Below are 22,367 nucleotides of genomic sequence, written 5' to 3' on the forward strand. Positions count from 1 at the left end.
AGGACAGAAGCAGAAGATATTAAGAAGAGGTGGCAAGAATACACAGAAGAACAGTACAAAAACGATCTTCACAACCAAGATAATCACAATGGTGTGATCACTCACCTGGAGCCAGACAACCTGGAATGTGAAGTCAAGTGGGCCTTAGAAAGCATCACTACAAACAAAGCTAGTGGAGGTGATGGAATTCCAGTTGAGCTATTCCAAATCCTGAAAGATGATGATGTGAAAGTGCTGCACTCAATATGCCAGCAAATTTGGAAAACTCAGCAGTGGCCACATGACTGGAAAAGGTCAGATTTCATTCCAATCCCAAAGAAAGGCAATGCCAAAGAATGCTCAAACTACCACACAATTGCACTCATCTCACACCCTGGTAAAGTAATGCTCAAAATTCTCCAAGCCAGTCTTCAGTAATATGTGAACCGTGAACTTCCAGTTGTTCAAGCTGGTTTTCGAAAAGGCAGAGGAACCAGAGATCAAATTGCCAACATCCGCTGGATCATCGAAAAAGCAAGAGAGTTCCAAAAAAACATCTATTTCTGCTTTATTGACTATGCCAAAGCCTTTAACTGTGTGGATCACAATAAACTGTGGAAAATTCTGAAAGAGATGGGAATACCAGACCACCTGACCTGCCTCTTGAGAAACCTATATGCAGGTCAGGAAGCAATAGTTAGAACTGGCCATGGAACAACAGACTGGTTCCAAATAGGAAAAGGAGTACGTCAAGGCTGCATATTGTCACCCTGCTTATTTAACTTCTATGCAGAGTACATCATGAGAGATGCTGGGCTCGAAGAAGCACAAGCTAGAATCAAGATTACTGGGAGAAATATCAATAACCTCAGATATGCAGATGACACCACCCTTATGGCAGAAAGTGAAGAGGAACTAAAAAGCCTCTTGATGAAAGTGAAAGAGGAGAGTGAAAAAGTTGGCTTAAAGCTCAACATTCAGAAAACGAAGATCATGGCATCCAGTCCCATCACTTCATGTGAAATAGATGGGGAAACAGTGGAAACAGTGTCCGACTTTGTTTTTTGGGGCTCCAAAATCACTGCAGTTGGTGACTGCAGCCATGAAATTAAAAGACCCTTGCTCCTTGGAAGAAAAGTTATGACCAACCTAGAAAGCATATTAAAAAGCAGAGACATTACTTTGTCAACAGAAGTCCGTCTAGTCAAGGCTATGGTTTTTCCTGTGGTCATGTATGGATGTGAGAGTTGGACTGTGAAGAAAGCTGAGTGCCAAAGAATTGATGCTTTTGAACTGTGGTGTTGGAAAAAACTCTTGAGAGCCCCTTGGACTGCAAGGAGATCCAACCAGTCCATTCTAAAAGAGATCAGCCCTGGGATTTCTTTGGAAGGAATGATGCTAAATCTGAAACTCCAGTACTTTGGCCACCTCATGCGAAGAGGTGACTCATTGGAAAAGACCCCGATGCTAGGAGGGATTGGGAGCAGGAGGATAAGGGGATGACAGAGGATGAGATGGCTGGATGGCATCGCTGACTCGATGGATTTGAGTCTGAGTGAACTCCGAGAGTTGGTGAGGGACAGGGAGGCCTGGCGTGCTGGGATTCATGGGGTTGCAAAGAGTAGGACACGACTGAGCGACTGAACTGAACTGAACTGAACGTTTTGTGAAATTACATATTTTACAATATTCTAATATCACTATAACTCACTTCTCTTCCATTTTGAACAGAAAACAGAATTCATGTGATGTTTCACTTATGAAAGCTTTTTGAAAACTACATATCTTAGGCCAACGTAAGTTTTTAAATCAAAATAGCCTACTCCAGAACTCTGCAAATATGGACTTATGAGTTAAGGCAAAAAAACAAGTCACAAAAAAAGCTCACATGTTAAAAAGTGTTCTTAAATTTGCTTAAATTTTTCCTTCAATCCTTCTACCTTTCAAGAAATATGGCTAGACCTGTCCACTTTGTCTTTCATTTGAAAATCCCTCTATTCTACCAACTTATTGTCTCAGTTAATATGGACTATAGATTTTCTTTATCTTCAATATGTGTAATTGTCATGGAAGATGAAAGTGGAAAAGATGTAAAAGTTTGGAATTATCTCAGCAGTGTCACTATTCAAGAAACTGTCACCATACAATATTACATATATTGTGTGTATGTGAATGTCAGACTGGATTTTACAAATTTCCTTAATTAATCTACATTAATCCCCAACATAAACTCCAAAATGACTGTTATTCAAGCTCAAGAGACAGTCAATTTTTTTCAAAAACATTCCCAGTGTGTTTATTTACTTCATAACATAGAAAAATGAAAAGAATGTCTTACTAGAAGTGATGTATCAGCAAAAAGTGCACTTAGATGTGATCCTTTCAGAAAACTCTTCTTTATTCCTTTTTCACAAAATCCAATTCCTTAATAAAGAAAAAAATATTAAGTTGGTTATTATTCTTAACTCTAAAACAAAATTAAATATAATTTCATTACTACAAATTTCAACACTGAACACTACCCCTGGCAGATAGTTCTACAAATACTTACTGAATAGAAAAATAATTTTAAAATTTTTAATTTTTAACTGGAGGACAATTGCTTTACAGTGTTGTTGTTTTCTGCCATACAACAATGTGAATCAGTGGTAATTATACACATGTTCCCTCCTCTGGAGCCTCCCTCCCCGCCGTCCCAACTGTGAGATCATCACAGAGCACCAGGCTGAGCTGCGTTATGCAGTGACTTCGCGCAGCCATCTGTTTCACATGCAGCAGTACGTATGTTTCAACGCTACTTTCTCAATCCCTCCCCCTCTCTCCCCACTACTGTGTCCACAAGTCTGTTCTCATATGTGTGTCTATCCCTGCCCAGCAAACAGGTTCATCAGCACCATGGAAAATACATCTTTACAACTCAGTTGTTTTATCTGGCTAATAGAAACATAATGTTAGTGAACTGGGCATTTCTAATGTCATTAATCCAATTTTTCAAGTTTTCTTTAATGTTTAGTAATAAATGGCACCCCACTCCAGTACTCTTGCCTGGAAAATCCCATGGATGGAGGAGCCTGGTAGGCTGTAGTCCACGGGGTCCCTAGGAGTTGGACACGACTGAGCGACTTCACTTTCACGCATTGGAGAAGGAAATGGCAACCCACTCCAGTATTCTCACCTGGAGAATCCCAGGGATGGAGGAGCCTGGTGGGCTGCCGTCTATGGGGTCGCACAGAGTCGGACACGACTGAAGCGACTTAGCAGCAGCATACTACCCATGCCAAGATCCACAAATTGGTGTCCCAGGTCCCATTTTCCTATCCTCTGTATCCCAAGATATACTTTATACTTACATGGTACACAGAGCCTACTGAACTTACGTTCTCATAAAATAGTTGAAAATGTTCACTGTATTACGTTCTAATTTAGGAAAAAAAACTGTCAAAGGGTCAGTGACTTATACTGCCATAAAATGTGTATGTAGTCAATGCAATTGCATATACTTAAGAGTTTTCATTCTTTTAAAGGGAACAATGAAAATGAACATAAAATGCCAAAAACAAGTATGAAACTGAAGTGTTCCTTTATTAATGTGAATAATAGACGTTATTCAGTTTCATACTTGTTTTTGGCATTTTATGTTCATTTTCATTGTTCCCTTTAAAAGAATGAAAACTCTTATGCTACGGAGAAGGCAATGGCACCCCACTCCAGTACTCTTGCCTGGAAAATCCCATGGACGGAGAAGCCTGGTAGGTTGCAGTCCATGCGGTCGCTGAGGGTCGGACATGACTGAGCGACTTCACTTTCACTTTTCACTTTCATGCATTGAAGAAGGAAATGGCAACCCACTCCACTGTTCTTGCCTGGAGAATCCCAGGGACGAGGGAGCCTGGCGGGCTGCCGTCTGTGGGGTCGCACAGAGTCGGACACGACTGAAGCGACTTAGCAGCAGTGAATGCTAACCAATGGTGTAGTGCATAAAGAATGATTCAGTCTTGTTACACTTTTGCTTGGAAACAGAAGACCGGGGCCTCCGGCATTGCAGGTGGCTTCTTTACTGACTGAGCTATGAGGGAAGCTCCAATAGCAAGACACTTAGGTACAAAGAGAAAGATGTAAGCCTCTCCTCACCCTGGTTGGCCAGGATCAATTATAATGTTAATCTATTCAATTAGTGCAAAAAGTAACTGCAATTTTGCATTGTTAAAATTTGCTGTTTGATATTATAATACATTTTTAAATAAATGTGGGTAAAGTTATACATCATTTTAATATGCATTTCTCTCTTTTTTTTTTTTTTTTTGCTAATGACTTATTACTTGTGTTGTTGTTCAGTCACTCAGTCACGTCCAACTCTTTCCAACCCCATGGACCACAACACACCAGGCCTCCCTGTGCTTCACCCTCTGAGCCTGCCCAAACTCATGTCCCTTGAGCCGGTGATGCCATGCAACCATCTGGTACTCTGTTATCCCCTTCTCCTCCTGCCTTCAATCTTTCCCAGCATCAGGGTCTTTTCCAATGAGTTGGCTCTTCACATAAGGTGACCAATGTATTGGAGTTTCAGCTTCACCATCAGTCCTTCTAATGAACATTCAGGATTGATTTCCTTTAGGACTGACTCATTTGATCTCCTCGCAATCCAAGGGACTTTCCTTTCAAGAAGCAATCATCTAATTTCATGGCTGCAGTCATGGTCCACAGTGATTTTGGAGCCCTAGAAAATAAAAAGCCTATCACTGTTTCCACTGTTTCTCTATCTATTTGCCATGAAGTATCGGGACCGGATGCCATGATCTTAGTTTTCTGAATGTTGAATTTTAAGCCAGTTTTTTTCACTCCCCAGTTTCACACTCATCAAGAGGCTCTTTAGTTCCTCTTCACTTTCTGCCATAAGGGTGGTGTCATCTGCATATCTGAGGTTATTGGTATTTCTCCTGGCAATCTTGATTCCAGCTTGCGCGTCATCCAATCCAGCGTTTTGCATGATGTACTCTGCATATAAGTTAAATAAGCAGGGGACAGTATGCAGCCCTGACATACTCCTTTCCCAATGTGGAACCAGTCCATTGTTCTGTGTTGTGTCTTGACCTGCATATAGGTTTTCACAGGAAGCAGGTAAGGTGGTCTGACAGTCCCATCTCTTGAAGAATTTCCCACAGTTTGTTGTGATCCACAGTGTCACAGGCTTTAGCGTAGTCAATGTAGCAGAAGTAGATGTTTATGTCAATGAAGTCGATGTTTATGTCAATGTTTATTTATGTCAAAGTAGATGATAAGTCAATGAAGCAGAACTAGAAAATTCACTAAGCATGGCCCTGCCCACCAGAGCAAGACTCAGTTTTACCCACAGCCAGACCCTCCCATCAGGAAGCTTCCACAAGCCTCTTATCCTCATCCATCAGAGAGCAGACAGAATGGAAACTACCATCACTGAAAACTAACCAAACTGATCACGTGGATCGCAGCCTTGTCTAACTCAATGAACCTATGAGCCGTACTGTGTATGGTCACTCACTGTGTATGGTCACTCAATACAGTCGGGTCATGGTGGAGAGTTCTAACAAAACATCCACTGGAGAAGGGAATGGCAAACCACTTCAGCATTCTTGCCTTGAGAACCCCATGAACAGTATGAAAGGGCAAAAGATATAACTTGCTGTGTATTTTATATTTATTTTAGACTAGGGAAATGATGTTAGATCAAAAGCAAATTCAACTGATTTATTTATTCGAGTTCAAAATGGCTCGTAAAACAACAGAGACAACTCGCAATGTTAACAACGCATTTGGCCCAGGAACTGCTAATGAATGTACAGTGCAGTCGTGGTTCAAGAAGTTTTGCTAAGAAGACAAGGGCCTTGAAGATGAGGAGGGCAGTGGCCAGCCATCGGAAGTTGACAGTGACCAACTTAAAGGATCATCAAAGCTGATCCTCTTACAACTAAAAGAGAAGTTGCCAAAGAATTCAACGTTGACCATTCTATGGTCATTCAGCATTTGAAGCAAACTGGAAAGGTGAAAAAGCTCGATCAGTGGGTGCCTCCTGAGCCGACCAAAAATCAAAAAAGAACATCGCTTTGAAGTGTCATCTTCTCTTATTCTACACAACAACCATGAGCCATTTCTAGAGTGGATGGTGACATGCAACGAAAGACAACAATCGGCGACAACTAGCTCAATGGATGGACCAAGAAGAAGCTCCAAAGCACTTTCTAAAGCCAGACGTGCACCCAAAAAACGTCATGTCACTGTTTGGTGGTTTGCTGCCCATCTGATCTACTACTGCTTTCCGAATCCTGGTGAAACCATTACATGTGAGAAGTATGCTCAACAAATCAATGAGATGCACAGAAAATTGCAATGCCTGCAGCCAGCACTGTCAAAATAATGGGCCCAATTCTTCTCCATGACAACAGCCAACTGCTCGTCACACAATCCACGCTTCAAAAGTTGAACGAATCTTGTTACAAAGTTTTGCCTCATCCACCACGTTCACTTGACCGCTTGCGACCAACTACCACTTTTTCAAGCATCTCAACAACTTTTTGGAGGGAAAATACTTCAACAACCAGCAGGACGCAGAAAAGAGTTCCAACAGTTTCCAAAAGTTGGTCTGATGCATAGATTTTTATGCTGCAGGAATAAACAACTTATTTCTCACTGGCAAAAATGTGTTGATTATAATGTTCCTATCTCGATTAATAAAAATGCGTTTGAGCCTGGTGATAATGATTTAAAATTCAAGGTCCGAAACTGCCAATTACTTTTGTACCAACCTAATAGCAATTTAGAATTGCATGACTCAGTAATTATGGCAATCCCCAAGTAAATCTGCTTCATCAAATGAAAATGGTAATTTCTCCACACAAACACCAGTATCTTGAATCTTAGTAGTATTAATTATTGTGGTACTGCAGTTTTGTTTCTAACTGAAATGTACACCCCTTTTAGAGGCAGGGGGAAAGCCACAATATGCCAAATATTCATTTTATATAAACAAATTAAGTATTAAAAAATTGAACTTTAAAACACACACATACAACTAAGCCTTTTGTTTTTTGTGAGGTTAAAAGGAGCTAGAAACCTGATTTCTGCTTTCAATCTAATTGTACTGAAATGTAGAACTCAGAAAAAGGTCCTCAAATACAGTTACAGTACTAATTTCTAAAATCTAATAATTCAAAACAAAACTATTTTTCATGTTTCTCAGCCTAAACAAAACTAATTATTTTAAATGTACTTTGACACTAGATTTGTGTCAGTGTCACAGAAGGAATTAAAAGTTTAGCAATCTGACCCTTGGTAAATAACTCATTAAATACAAATTTGATGATTACACACATGGTACCTATTCTTATATCAAAAATATTAATTCCTCAATTCTATAAGTTAACTATTATTGGCAAGTTTATTTTATATACAGTTCTAAAATAGTTGCTAAAAGGCAATATTCTAAAAAGCAAGTTCTTATAGTTTATAACAATCTATAATGAAATATACCCTCACCCTCAAAAAATAAAACCAAAACTAAAATGTTAGTGGTTCAGTCAGTTATCATTAAGTTTCACATACTGAATATCCAAAATCCCATTACTCTGTCCAGGCAACAGCTAGACAGCTGGTACCTCTAACAGCCAGCTCTCCCAAACCTGGTCCCCACCAATTTCCTAGCACCCTCTACTTCTATTCCCTTCTCCATCAACAGTTAACACTGTTGTTAACCTTGACTACAAGCTATCCTAGTCCAGGACAACAATGGCTTGTTAAGTTTCATTCAAGTTTTGACCTCTGACTGGAAACAGCTTTCCCCCTTGTCTCTTAGGTAGACCAAATGTCCAGTTAAAGGATATCTTCTGTGAAGGCATCTTCACGTTTCCTTTACCATTACCATCACTTAGAGGGGGGCAAACTAAGTACAGTTTTATAGGTATGAGTCTATTATACTATATGCTTATTTAACAGAAGGAACTTTTTTGTACTTTATTCATTTCTGTATCCCCAATATCTAGTCAAAATCACTGCAGATGGTGACCGCAGCCATGAAATTAAAAGACGGTTACTCTTTGGAAGGAAAGTTATGACCAACCTAGATACATATTGAAAAGCAAAGACATTACTTTGCCAACAAAGGTCTGTCTAGTCAAGGCTATGGTTTTTCCTGTGGTCATGTATGGATGTGAGAGTTGGACTGTGAAGAAAGCTGAGCGCTGAAGAATTGATGCTTTTGAACTGTGGTGTTGGAGAAGACTCTTGAGAGTCCCTTGGACTGCAAGGAGATCCAACCAGTCCATTCTAAAGGAGATCAGCCCTGGATGTTCTTTGGAAGGAATGATGCTACAGCTGAAACTTCAATACTCTGGCCACCTCTTGAGAAGAGTTGACTCACTGGAAAAGACCCTGATGCTGGGAGGGATTGGGGGCAGGAGGAGAAGGGGACGACAGAGGATGAGATGGCTGGATGGCATCACTGACTTGATGGACATGAGTTTGAGTGAACTCTGGGAGTTGGTGATGGACAGGGAGGCCTGGCGTGCTGTGATTCATGGGGTCGCAAAGAGTTGGACATGACTGAGCGACTGAACTGAACTGAATATCTAGTCAATATCTGGCACACAATTCAGCATGTATTCAGAAAACATTTACCAAGCATCCAATATATTCCCAACACTTTTCTAGGTGCTAGGAATAAATTTCTATATCTACTCCTGACTTAAGGGAACTTACATTCTAGTGGAAGTGACGTGCAACACATAGTGAATACAGGATATATAATGTACACAGCAGGTTAGTATAAAGTCCTTAATGAGAAAAAAAAAGCAGAAAAGAAGTACTATCATAGGGAGGGGATTAAAATTTGAGAAAAGGTATCCAGGAAAGGCCTAACATAACAATGATACTAATAATAACTAAACGGCAGCAATATCATTTGAGTATTTACCATATACTAATCAGTATCCTAACTGCTTTACACATATAAAGTGATGTAAAGCTAACCATAACCTCATTATTAGCCTCAGGAGGAAACAAATACTAAGCAGCAACTAGCCAAAGTCATACAGCTAAATCAATAAAGCAGTAAAGCCAGGGTTAGAACCCAGGAATGCTTTTAACAGCTATGTATAACCACAGTTCAGTTAATACTTGTGCTGAATAAATTCAGTAAATGAAATAAATGAATGTGTAATACAGCAATAGACTCAAAACACAGCAAAGTATATCAGTCTCAGAGGGCTAATACATTTGAGCAGCTTCAGAAATACAATGCATATATCAACACCCATGAAGACATCCTGACAAATAACAGGTCAGTGCTTGACACAAACAAAAAATGATAAGCACTGATCATTTCTCTACAACCTTAAAAAAACATTTTAAGTTTTTATATTACAATTACCATAACTAAAAATTACACAAACAGTACCACAAAAATCACATGGAGATCATTAAAAAAAAAAAAAAAAACTTTTAAAAGGGGTACCCTAAAATAAGTCCTTTAAATGTATTATCATTTCAGTGATAATTAAATGTTGAAATTCATATTTTATACTGTAGCACAAGTTATTGTCATCTTCCAGTTTTCTGTATCAACAAAAAGGGTTAAACGAAATGACCAAGGTTCAAAACCTTTCTTCAAATGTCCCAAATTTGCTTTATCAAGCAAACAGACAAAATCCAGTACAACTGTTGTTACTGAAGACCCGAATGACCTAAATTAAGTGATCTGTTCCCTACCTCGTATCTCTTGCCATATTAGCTTGTTATTTAAGTGTCTAATCAGTGAATGTAAACAAACTAGAAAGCAAAGTGAAACCAAAGTGCCGCTAACACGACACTGGCATTCCTAGTTTCAAATCTTGAGGGCCTAAGAAGTATCTCCTCAAATCTTGATTAAAATTATTGATAAAATTATGAAGGAAATTACTATCTTTATGTTTGGAAATTATCAAAATTTCTGCATATTTTGAGCATAAAATTTGAGCATAACACACTGTCAAAGAAAAGAGTTGTCTATGTAAAAACAGTTTGAAAAGTCAATCCAGATTAAGACAAAAATAAAACAGGCAAAAAACACCCCAAAACATAAAGTAACTGTCTATAAACACAATACAAGGTGTTTATTGGCTGAGATATGAATTTCAAATACATTTCAAAAGTTACCAGAGGTTACATAAGATTTGGAAATGTTCAAGTTTCAACCAGAAGGGAGAAGGATCTCACTTGAAACCTGGGGCAATCAGTGGAAACCAAAGCAGAATGACCCTCTTAGTAGTAGTGCTAACCTGCTTTTCCATAAGAAATTGAATACACCGCCAAAACAAATTAAAACCTGTTGAGAAGAAACCAACAAAATCCACACAACAGCATGATGAATGTCCAAGAGTCAATCGAAACTTACTAAACATAAGAAAATGGAAAAATGTGTTAACATATTAAGGGGAAAAATTTTGAGAAAAGAAAACAGACCCAGAAACAAGAAAAAGATGATATTCTCAAAGATATAAATGTTAAAATGCTGCAAGTATATTAAAGGATTTAATGAAAAATAGAAAAAAGATAATTACTTTGAAAAGAATCAAATGAATCTCTGAAGATGAAAAATACAGTATTCAAATAAAAAAAAAAAAAACTGGATATACCTGGCAACAGATTCAACAGTGCAGGGAAAAAAGATCCTTAAATTGAAGATGTGAAAATAGAAAGCAAAAAAAGAAATGAAGAACAGAGCATCAAGTACCTGCAAGAATATCAAAGGCAGTCTAAAAGTGGTGTAACTGTAGTCCCAGAAGGATAGGGAGTCAGAAAAAAATATCTGAAGAAATAAAGGCAGAAGAATTTCCAAATTTGAGAAAAACGAAACCTATATATTCAAGAAACTCACTGAACAAAAAACAAGCACAAAGAAACCATACCAAAGCACGTAATAATCGAACTGCTAAAATCCAGTAATATAAAAAAAAAATCTTAAAAGCAACGAAAGTAAGGGAAAACTTGTTTTAACAAGTTTAAACAAAGGAATAACGCCTTTAAAGTGCTAGGGGTAAAAATCTGTTAATTAAAATCAACATAAAGCAAAAATACCCTTCACAGATGACGGACAAATAAAGACACTTTCAGATATACAAAAGCTCAGAACCTGTCACAAGTAGGCCTGCTCTACAAGGAACACTGAAATAAGTTCTTCAGGAAGAACAGCAGAACTGTACAATTAAGTGAACATAAACTTATGGACTTAGTTAATAATAATGCATCAATATCAACTGTAACAAAGGTATCACAACAATGCAACATGTTAATAATAGGAAAAGGAGACAGATAAAGAATGAGAGAGAGACAAGTATTAATATATGAGAACTCTGTATTTCCTATTCAATTTTTCTATAAATCTGCTCTAAGAAACAGCAGATAAAAACTTATTTCTACACAAAGGAAGACCAACAGAAATGATATATGAGTTTATTTTCATTTAATTTTTAAAAAGATACAAGTTTGTAAAGCAAAAGTAGCAATAATATATAAAAATAATAACATGCAGCATAAAACAGATGATGAAAATAGCACAAAAATGAAGGGGAGAAATTTTATTTCCAAATTGGAAACCAAAGTGTCCATCAAAGGCGAATGAAAAAAATTGTGATATAAACATATAAAGGAACACTAGGCAACAGTAAACTGGAACAAAATACTGATAGACATAAACATGGATTAACTGCAAAAACATTTTGGTGAGGGAAAAAATCCAGACACAGAATACGTATTGTATGATTCGATTCAGGAATACATTTGCAAAATTTTGAGAAACCATCAAATACATACGAAGGTCAAGCATTATGAAAACATATATACAACACAGAAAAGCTATACACCATATGTAGTTAAGACCAAGAACAATCAGCATTATCTTTTGAGTCTTAGTTTTCTCATCTATAAAACACGACAGCAGTAGTTCATATACTTCATAAATTTAGTTAGAGAATTAAATAAGCATATATACTTTGCATATTGCCTGGCACACAGTACAAGCTCAGTAAGTGCTAGCTTTGTAAAGAAATAACCCAGAAAAGGAGGCAAATGGAACAGATGGAGAATGCCACTGGAAGTCAACTAGTCAGCAATATTCCTATTAAAAAATGATCACTTTGTTGAAGAAATCAGAAGTCAAAAAATGTATACATGAGTGTGTGTGTGCTGAGTGTCTGACTCTTTTTGACCCTATGGAACTGTAGTCTGTCAGGCTTCTTTGTCCATGGAATTTTCCAGGCAAGAAGACTGGGGTGAAAGACAGAAATTCAGATCAATGGAACAAAACAGAAAGCCCAGAGATAAGGTGCACCTATGGACACCTTATCTGTGACAAAGGATCAAAAAGACAATCTCTTTAACAAGTGGTGCTGCAAAAACTTGTCAACCACCTGTAAAAGAATGAAACTAGAACATTTTCTAACACCATACACAAAACTAAACTCAAAATGGATTAAAGATAAGTATAAGACCAGAAACTACAAAACTTGTAGAGGAAAATATAAATCACAAAAACATAAGCATACACACGGAGGAAACCACAAAAACATAAATCACACAAACGTAAAAGACATAAATTACAGCAAGATCCTCTATGACCCATTCCCCAGAGTAATGGAAATATAAGCAAAAATAAACAAATAGGACCTAATTAAGCTTTTGCACAACAAAGAAACTATAAGCAAGGTGAAAAGGCAGCCTTCAGAGTGGGAGAAAATAATAGCAAATGAAGCAACTGACAAAGAATTAATCTCCAAAATATACAAGCAGCTCATGCAGCTCAATACCAGAAAAACTAACAACCCAATCAAAAAGTGGGCCAAAGAATTAAATAGACATTTCTCCAAAGAAGACATACAGATGGCTAACAAACACATGAAAAGATGCTCAACATCACTCAGTATCAGAGAAATGCAAATCAAAACCACAGTGAGGTGCCAGCTCACACCAGTCAGAATGGCCATCATCAAAAAGTCTACAAACAACAAATTCTGGAGAAGGTATGGAGAAAAGGGAACACTCTTACACTGCTGGTGGGAATGCAAACTTTTTAAGTGTAGAGATTTCTTAAAAAACTGGAAATAGAATTGCCACAGGACTCAGCAATCCCACTGCTGGGCATACACTCCAAGGAAAGCGGAACTGAAAGAGACACATGTACCCCAATGTTCACTGCAGCACTGTTTACAATAGCTAGGACATGGAAGCAACCTAGATAGATGTCCACTGGCAGATGAATGGATAAGGAAGTTGTGGTACATATCAGCTATAAAAAAAAACACATTTGAGTCAGTTCTAATGAGGTGGAGAAAACTAGAGCCTATTAGAGTGAAGTAAGTTAGAAAGAGAAATACCAGTATAGTATATTAATGCATATATATGGAATTTAGAAAGACGGTAATGATGATCCTATACACAAGGCAGCAAAAGAGACACATGTGTAAAGAACAGATGTTTGGACTATGTGGGAGAAGGGGAGGGTGGGATGATTTGAGAGAACAGCATTGAAACATGTATATTACCATATGTAAAATAGATGACCAGTGCAAGTTCAATGCATGAAGCGGGGCACTCAAAGCTGGTGCTCTGGGACAACCCAGAAGGATAGGGTGGGGAGGGAGGTGGGAGGGGGGTTAAGGATGGGGGGACACATGTATACCTGTGGGTGATTCATGTCGATGTATGGCAAAAACCACCACAATATTGTAAAGTAATTATGCTCCAATTAAAATAAATAAATTTAAAAAAAAAAAAAAAACCTGGGGTAAAAAAAAAAATACTGGAGTGGGTTACCATACCCTCCTCCAGGTGACCTTCCCGACCCAGGGATCGAAACCTTCTCTCTTATGCCTCCTGCATTAGCAGGTGGGTTCTTTACCACTAGCGCCACCTGGGAAACCCAAACACTGTACACAGCAAAAGCCAAATGAGATGTCTTGCAATATATTTGGAATCATTTAATATAACGCTAGAATTGAAAAAAAAATACTACTAAGGCCTTAAAAGGATAGATTTATAAACACATAAAAAGATACTAAGCCACAAGAAACAGTACCTTTTTGTTAATTTCACAGAAGCAAGCACTGAAGGAAGAAAGTGATTTCAAACACACAGGAAACTAGGGACTTTCCAAATACAGGAGGTAAGAAAGATGACACAAATGAGAGCAAGTGTGAACAAAAACAGCAAAGCAGGGTGTACAATGGATGGATGGGCAGAACACAATTATGCATCACCTTGAAAACAGGAAAGCATTTCAACCTAATACTACAAAAAATACAAAAATAAGACAAAAGCAAGACTAATCCTGCCGAGTGGAATAATGCACAATTCCAGCATCAGTATAATGTTAAAAAGCTGGGTTCTTATACAATGCCCACTAAAACACAATCTGTTACATTCTTAGCCAGCAAATGGAGAAGGCATCATTTGCGTTAAAATGTGATAGTATACTGATGCCAAGAAATGCCCATCTTTCTCCATGCCCTTCCACTTCCATCTGCTTCCCCCAAAGTACCCATTTACTCCAAAACATCTCTTCACACAGCCTCTGTTTAAAAATAAAAATAAAAAAGGAAATAGCTTCAAGATATAATTCACATGCCATAGAATTCATACATTTCAAGTTATATACACCTGAATGTTTTTTATATTCACAAGAATGTGCAACCATCACCAGTAATTCTAGAACATTTTCATCACCCTTAAAAGAAACTTGTATCTCTCAGCAGTCACTCTCCACTCCCTATTCCCACCCCACACCCCAAGCCCTGCAGTGAGGCATCAACTTTTTGTCTCTCTAGAATTGCCTATTCTGAACATTTCATATAAATTGAACCATATTATGGTCTTCCATGACTAGCTTATTTCACTTAACAGTGTTTGCAAGATCCATTCATTACAGCATGCATCAGTACTCAAACCCACCACCTTTTATTTATTCATTCATCAGTTGACAGACATCTGAGTTGTTTCCACTTTCTACCTATTATAAATAATGCTGCTATGAGCAATGGTATATGAGTTTTGTGTGGATATATGTGTTCATTTCCACTGTTATACAGTATCTTTGCATTTTATTTTCTATAATCTTGCTTCATTATGGTATCTAACATCTTCCCCATAATGATATACATAGCTGAAGTTAAGCCACAAATGACTAAGCATTTTACATAAATTACTAGTTCCCATTTTATTCTCCAAATAATTTATCACCCTCAAATCTATAATCAGCAACCATACAGCATTCATATTAATATTTAATATTAACATTTATTACATGTTCTGATACTGCTATATTTCACCAAGTGGAGGATGTTATATCTCAAATGCTGAAGCTCCATCTGTTCTATGCTTCAACCCAACCTTAAGGGCTAACACTCCTGGTATTGCTTGTCAGGCATATAGTTACTGGAATTTATCATTTTTTACAGTCCTCAACCACTCGAACCCCAATAACAAAAAGTATATTTTGTCCACAAAAAAAGTTTAAAAATCAACACACTTTCAAATTTCACACTAGGCACTTAACATGATGAATGGCCAAATATACATCACTTTGGTTAAACAGTCTGGTAAGCTGCCGAAGTGCATCAAACAGATGTCCATATTAATTAGGATGTTCACCAGAATCTAGAAAAAATTTGAACACTTTATTTCCTACAGTTTGAATTGGAATATGCCTCAGAGGTCTTTTTAGGAAGACAAGCTCTAAAACTTAAGAAATGAAATGGAATCCAGGCATAAAATCCAGACTACCAGTCTAATCCACATCAAAAGAGGATTCGATCTATTTAAAACTAATAGTAACAACAAAAATACCTGCACTAATGGAAAAGAAAAAACACAAACCACCCTAAAGTTATTCTCAAAGATGAATACTATACCTTGGGATTTTCATTGCAAATAATTTGATATTGCTAAAGGGCCGCTTTGAGCCTTAAAATAGAGAGGTGGGTGCCTTTAGATTATCCCGATAGTATTACCTCTGCTTGCATTCTGGTGTAACTTTTCTAAGTGGCACAGAATTAGGAAGATTTACAGTTACTGCCCTAAGAACTGTACAGCATCTACTACTTCTAACACTGACAACATATCCTAGGAGAGCTGTGGCAATTATAAACCACTGTAACAGTTTACTTCCCTGCTAAGCAGATCCATGGAAGTGAATGTGTCAAAATTTCATCTACTGTGTCTCCTAGCAGAAAAAAATGCTCAGAATTACTGATCGAGACCAGCAGCGGAAGTTCAGTCCAAAACCTCAGTTCAGCCCAAATCCTAGGGTAAAATCTAGGGTCATTTTAAAGACAGAAATTTAATAGATCACTATATATTCACTAAAAATCCACATGAAAATGCAAGAATAAGACACAAGCATAAAACCTTCAATGCAGTGTGTATACATTTACTGCCTTTATTATAACATCAAACATGGTAGGTACAAAATGACAGATCCAAACTTTAATGGAGGATTTCAAAAGAAAAGCCTCCTAATTGGAAGGAATCAGTTCTTTATGGAGAACACAGCATTTGGCCTGACATGGAAAGACAATCAAGAAGTGAGATACAGAGAAGAGGGAGAAAAGAATATCTATCTTTATACATGTCTTCTACTTGAAAAGCATATATTCCCATGAATTTATCTCAAATAATCAAAGAATGAGGCTAGAACTGTCCTTTTTAAACAAAGTGTTGTTAAGCATTATTCTTTAAAGAACCAAGCTTTATTAGACATATTATCTTCCCTATCTTGTTATATAGGTATATTAATATTAAAGAAGGCCCTGGTCCATTCCAAGTTTAAAAGACTTTTCAACAGCTCTTACTTAGCTGAAGAACCAAGCTGAACCTGCTCAACATCCAAGGTGCTCTGCAATCTGGTCTCATGCTCTCTTCCTTGTTTACTGTCTTCTACTTCTGAGCCAAAAAACAAAATGATCTCTCTTTGTTTCCAAGGCAAACCATTCAATATTACAGTAATCCAAGTCTATGCCCCAACCAGTAATGCTGAAGAAGCTGCAGTTGAACAGTTCTATGAAGATCTGTAGACCTTCTAGAAGTAACAACAAAAAAAGATGTCCTTTTCATCATAGGGGACTGGAATGCAAAAGTAGGAAGTCAAGAGATATCTGGAGTAGCAGGCAAAACTGGGGTTGGAGTACAGAATGAAGCAGAGCAAAGGCTAACTGAGTTTTGCCAAAAGAACGCACTGGTCATATCAAACACCCTCTTCCAACAACACAAGAGACGACCCTACACATGGACATCACCAGACAGTCAATACTGAAATCAGACTGGTTATATTCTTTGCAGCCAAAGATGGAGAAGCTCTATAAAGTCAGCAAAAACAAGACAGGGAGATGACTGTGGCTCAGATCACGAACTCATTATGGCCAAATTCAGACTTAAATTGAAGAAAATAGGGAAAACCACTAGACCATTCAGGTATGACATAAATCAAATTCCTTATGACTGTACAGTGAAAGTGTATAATGAAATACAATGAAAGTGAAAGTGAAATATATATTCAAGGGATTAGATCTGACAGAGTGCCTGAAGACCTACGACGGAGGTTCGTGACACTGTAGAGGAGGCAGTGATCAAGACCATCCCCAAAAAAAAGAAATGCAAAAAGGCAAAATGGTTGTCTGAGGAGGCCTTATAAATAGCTGAGAAAAGAAGAGAAGCGAAAGGAAAAGGAGAAACGAAAAGATATATCCATCTGAATGCAGAATTCCAAAGAATAGCAAGGAGAGATAAGAAAGCCTTCCTCAATGATGAGTGCAAAGAAATAGAAGAAAACAATAGAATGGGAAAGACTAGAGATCTTTTTAAGAAAATTAGAGATACCAAGGGAACATTTCATACAAAGATGGGCACAATAACGGAAAGAAATGGTATGCACCTAACAGAAGCAGAAGATATTAAGAAGAGGTGGCAAGAGTACACAGAATGCAAAAGCGAAAGTCACTCAGTCGTGCCCGACTCTTTGCAACCCCATAGACTATACAATTCTCCAGGCCAGAATACTGGAGTGGGTAGCTTTTCCCTTCTCTAGGGGATCCTCCCAACCCAGGGACTGAACCCAGGTCTCCCACATTGCGGGCAGATTCTTCATCAGCTGAGCCACAAGGGAATAGTACACAGAAGAACTATACAAAAAAGATCTTCATGACCCGGATAACCACAATGGTGTGATCACTCACCTAGAGCCAGGCATCCTGGAATGTGAAGTGAAGTGGACCTTAGGAAGCATCATTACGAACAAAACTAGTGGAGGTGATGAAATTCCAGTTGAGCTATTTTAAATCTTAAAAGATGATGCTGGGAAAGTGCTGCACTCAATTTATCAGCAAATTTGGAAAACTCAGCAGTGGCCACAGGACTGGAAAAGGTCAGTTTTCATTCCAATCCCAAAGAAAGGCAATGCCAAAGAATGTTCAAACTACTGCACAACTGCACTCATCTCACATGCTAGGAAAGTAATGCTCAAAATTCTCCAAGCCAGGCTTCAACAGTACATGAACTGTGAACTTCTAGATGTTCAAGTTGGATTTAGAAAAGGCAGAGGAAGAGATCAAATTGCCAACATCCATTGGATCATCGAAAAAGAGAGTTCCAAAAAACCACCTACTTCTGTTTTATTGACTATATCAAAGCCTTTGACTTGTAGATGACAACAAACTGTGGAAAAAAAGATGGAAATACCAAGACCACCTGACCTGCCTCCTGAGAAATCTATATGTAGGTCAAGAAGCAACAGTTAGAACCAAACATGGAACAACAGACTGGTCCTAAATTTGGAAAGGAGTACGTCAAGGCTGTATATTGTCACCTTGCTTATTTGACTTATATGCAGAGTACATCATGAGAAAAGCTGGGCTGGATGGAAGGACAAGCTGGAATCAAGATTGCCGGGAGAAATATCAATAACCTCAGATATGATGACAGCACCCTTATGGCAGAAAGCAAAGAAAGAACTAAAGAGCCTCTTGATGAAAGTGAAAGAACAGAATGAAAAGTTTGGCTTAAAACAACATTCAAAAAACAAAGTTCTTGGCATCCGGTCCCATCACTTCATGGCAAAAAATGGGGAAACACTAGAAACAGCAACAGACTTTATTTTGGGGGGCTCCAAAATCACTGCAGATGGTGAGTGCAGCCATGAAATTAAAGACCCTTGCTCCTTGGAAAAAAAGTTATGGCCAACCTAGACAGCATATTAAAAAGCAGAGACACCATTTTGCCAACAAAGGTCCATCTAGTCAAAGCTATGGTTTTTCCAGTAGTCAGGTATAGATGTGAGAGCTGGACTACAAAGAAGGCTGAGCACCAAAGAATTGATGCTTTTGAACTGTGGTGTTGGAGAAGACTCTTGAGAGTCCCTTGGACTGCAAGGAGATCCAACCAGTCAATCCTAAAGGAAATCAGTGCTGAATATTCACTGGAAGGGCTGATGCTGAAGCTGAAACTCCACTACTTTGGCCACCTGATATGAAGAACTGACTCACTGCATAAGACCCTGATGCTGGGAAAGATTGAGGGCAGGAGGAGAAGGAGATGACAGAGGATGAGATGGTTGGATGGCATCACTGACATGATAGACAGGAGTAGTGAGCAAGCTCCAGGAGTTGGTGATGGACAGGGAAGCCTGGTGTGCTGCAGTCCACGGGCTCACAAAGAGTTGGACAGGAATGAGCAACTGAACTGAACTTCTAAGCCAAACTGGGTTCAATACATATGGAGTATCTTTTGTGGAATATATTTTCTACATTTCTGACAATAAAGCTTGACATCCAGTTCAAACATCAATTCTCTCATGAAGCATCCCCTGGTCACTTCTAAACTCTTCCTTCCCTGAACTCCCTAATCTATACACTGTGTCTACGATTTACACATCACATGGTAATTAATGTAGCACAGTAATAAATGGGGTTGTACCCTTTCTACACAATCACCAACTAGAAGCAAAGAGCTATATCTTTTATGTGCTTATGTTTCTGCATCAACGATACAGAAACAATAGTTAAAGTAGTGACAATGGAAAATGAAAAAAATACAAAAGGAAGCCTCAAGGGAACAGAGCCACGGACACTGCTTTCGGGCTACCATATTTACCAGGAAGAAAAGGCATAGGGCAAGGAAAATAAACTGTATAAAATGCCTGTAAAGTCATTATTTATGACTTATGGAAGCTATGAAAAAAGAAATGAAAGCTCATATATGAGGTACAAAAGACAGACAGCTGGGCATAAGTACTGTCTTTAAACACCATGAAAAAGGCCGGAGGAAAATTCCAAAAACACATCATTAATAATAAAAGGTTTTGATTTATATTATGAAAGATTTCTGATTTTAAGGTCAACACGCCTTTTAATTCTGGCCTAGATTTTTAAAAATAAATGCATGATGACTAGTAGAACATGTCAATTTCCCTCCAACAGCATAAAACACTGATCAAAAACTTGTTAATTCTATGGAAAGAAATGTTTAAATGTAATAAATATTTTAAGCAACTAAATTCTAGAAACCAAACATAAATAACTTCCAACTTTAGGTTAAACTTCTCATGTTAAAAAGACAGACATATAAAGTATATAAGATAGAGAACCAATTAACTTTAGCTACAATAAACATAGTGCTAACCTATTAAACACAATAAAAGTTTACAACTAAGAAATAACACAATACCTACAGTTTATTGTAATCAAAGAACAACAGTTCAAATCATAAAACTGAGAAGGCTGAAAAGGAGTAGAAAAACAATGAGAAGAGATACAAGTAGTTTAACTTTCAAAGAAGTCAACATCTATCAGATCAATTTCCAAGTTTAGAAATTATCTTTTTCAAAAAGGTATTATATTATACTGTCATTAGAATAAAGAAGTACTAAGTCTTAGGTTGAATATAGGCCTATAACTCATTCATATTATAATAAAACCAAGGTGTTTCTAATATACATTATAGAAATAAATCTTTGAATTAATAACTTGACAGAAAAAAGTACTTAAGACTCCTGTAATAACCTAGAACCTGCATTTGTATGCCAGCAGAATGAAGTAAGAGTATTTAAACTAGCTTAGTTTTCCTACAAGTCTTTACTTCCTAAAGTCTCCAGCTCAGCAATGGAAGTTGATTTACTCATTTCTTTTCATAACTAAGAGCTTGGTAGCACCAATAGTGTAAGTAATAGATTCCTGCTCTCCCTCCCCCAAAAGTAGCCACTTTAGTGAGGATGCTGGTGGAAGCATTATCTAAGTAACTAAAAATATTCCCCCTATTCTCTGGTGGCTCAGATGGTAAAGAATTCACCTGCAATGTGGGAGACTGGGTTCAACCCTGGGTTGGGAAGATCCCCTAGAGGAAGGCATGGCAACCCACTCCAGTATTCTTGCCTGGAGAATACCCATGGACAGAGGAGCCTAGTGGGCTGCAGACCACGGGGTGGCAAAGAGTTGGACACAACTGAGCGACTAAGCACAACACAAACCATGTGAAAAAAATGAGGAAAAGGAAATTCTACTCAAAGCCAAGCTTTCAGCCCAGCCTGAAGACCAAAAACAACAACAAAACAACCATGATTAGAAACAGAAAAACTACCAAATTTCAATGCTTGACCTCTAAGACTGTCACTCCACTCCCACAAAACCACAAGGCTTGGTGCCAGCAAACAGGCCTTAGGGTCACTTGCAAAGATCACCAAAAATATTAAACCCACTCTAAATCTGGGAAAATACTGGAGAAATGGGCAGATCAGACCACAGAAATATAGGCAAGGAAGTTCACACTTCTGGTGATTTAAACGAATAGGTATCATTCAAAGTGCGATCCACCATGTAAAGTGGTACAACCTTGAAGCACAATGCCCTAGGAGAAGACAGAAAAAAAGAAAGTGTGTCCTTTGGCAACTGGATGGTTCCTTCGAAAAAGAAAAAGGGGAAATTTTAAGGCCTTGCTAGACCAAAAAGAATCATAGAATTGTAAGTCTCATAATCCATCTCTTCAACCATTAAAACAGACAAATAAAAACTACTGAAGTAACAGGACTATTCTATGCTGACAGAAGAGGGCACCATTAAACTAGGAATACCATAAAAAAACCCACTACCATAAAAATGAACAAAAGAAAAGTGCAATCCAGAAAATCAGGGAACAGAATTTGACATATCATGTGAGGGAAAAACCCTACCAAAAACAACCTCAAAGCAGAAAAAAAATCTTTAAGTCAGTATTCCAAACAGAATTAAATATTTTCTATTAATATAGTATCCCTAGTAATTAAGAACTATTATTATATTAATAATTGGGTTAATATATTCAAACAAGCATTTGAGGATATGAAAACCACTTTGACTCAGACAGCAATT

General features: G+C 37.8%; 1 protein-coding gene across 10 annotated transcripts in view; it reads right to left on the bottom strand.

The window, feature by feature from the left end:
• MEF2A (myocyte enhancer factor 2A) overlaps window positions 1–22,367 on the bottom strand; it is a 180,783-nt gene that overhangs the window by 144,723 nt on the left and 13,693 nt on the right. For 9 of the 10 annotated variants that reach the window (XM_070358433.1, XM_070358427.1, XM_070358434.1 and 6 more), the window contains exon 2: window positions 2,318–2,403. The exons of the other annotated variant lie outside the window; for it this stretch is intronic. The gene's annotated coding sequence lies outside the window, so the exon portion shown is untranslated. The remainder of the gene's footprint in view (window positions 1–2,317; window positions 2,404–22,367) is intronic. 10 annotated transcript variants of the gene reach the window in all.

The sequence above is a fragment of the Bos mutus genome, chromosome 21 (genome assembly GCF_027580195.1).
Source record: "Bos mutus isolate GX-2022 chromosome 21, NWIPB_WYAK_1.1, whole genome shotgun sequence".
In the NCBI taxonomy this organism is placed as follows: domain Eukaryota; kingdom Metazoa; phylum Chordata; class Mammalia; order Artiodactyla; family Bovidae; genus Bos; species Bos mutus.